Raw genomic sequence first — 830 nt, forward strand, 5'->3', positions numbered from 1 at the left:
CCATCAGCTCCTGCTGACAGTAATTTAAACTTTGCGATTGGACACTTCTTGCTGAAATGCACCTTGGGAGTTAAAGGTTGTTCATTTGATTTCTGAGATTAAAGGGTCCCTGATAAAAACCAGCTTCTGTTTTCAGCTTCTGTCGACTGAAACTGACGAGAATAAATAAAGACTAGAGACTGATGACCTGAAGGAGTCAGCAGTGTTGTGGGTGGATGATGTGACGTGACTGTGATCCCTCTTCTCTCCGTCGCTCCATCAGGACGATGAAGACTTCGATGATGACTATGAGAGTCCGAACAGCGGAGACGAGGACGGCAGCGGAGGAGACTACGAGTCCCCGAATGACGACCTGGACGGGGCCAACGATTACGAGCCCCCTCCCTCCGAACCTCCGGACGACCTGGCCCACAAGCTGTGCCCCACCCTGCCCATCGGAGACGGGGATTACATAGGTAACCAGGAAGAGACACGGCACGATTCCACTGTTTCTTACTGTAACTGTAGAAAAACATCAAGTTTCTAAAGGTTCGTTTTCTCTAATTATTAATCAACCCTTGTGTGTCCTTTTAAAAAACACACACTTAAGTACTAACTGATATTATATCGATATTAATACTATTTTCTACTGAATTAGTGTTCATTCAATATCAGTCCTGATCATAACGACCAAATATTTAATAACGGCTCAGTGGTTACCTGCTCACCTCAACACATATTTAAATCCAGTTGAAATTATTCAGTGAACTCTGCATGAACATAATGTTCTTAATTACACACGACTTCATCCAGTGACAACAGCTTTACACGATTTCACACACGTCTCTGAC

Source organism: Seriola lalandi, unplaced genomic scaffold (assembly GCF_002814215.2).
Source record: "Seriola lalandi dorsalis isolate HSWRI2012SDOR001 ecotype SW California unplaced genomic scaffold, Sedor1 jcf7180002050029, whole genome shotgun sequence".
Taxonomy (NCBI): domain Eukaryota; kingdom Metazoa; phylum Chordata; class Actinopteri; order Carangiformes; family Carangidae; genus Seriola; species Seriola lalandi.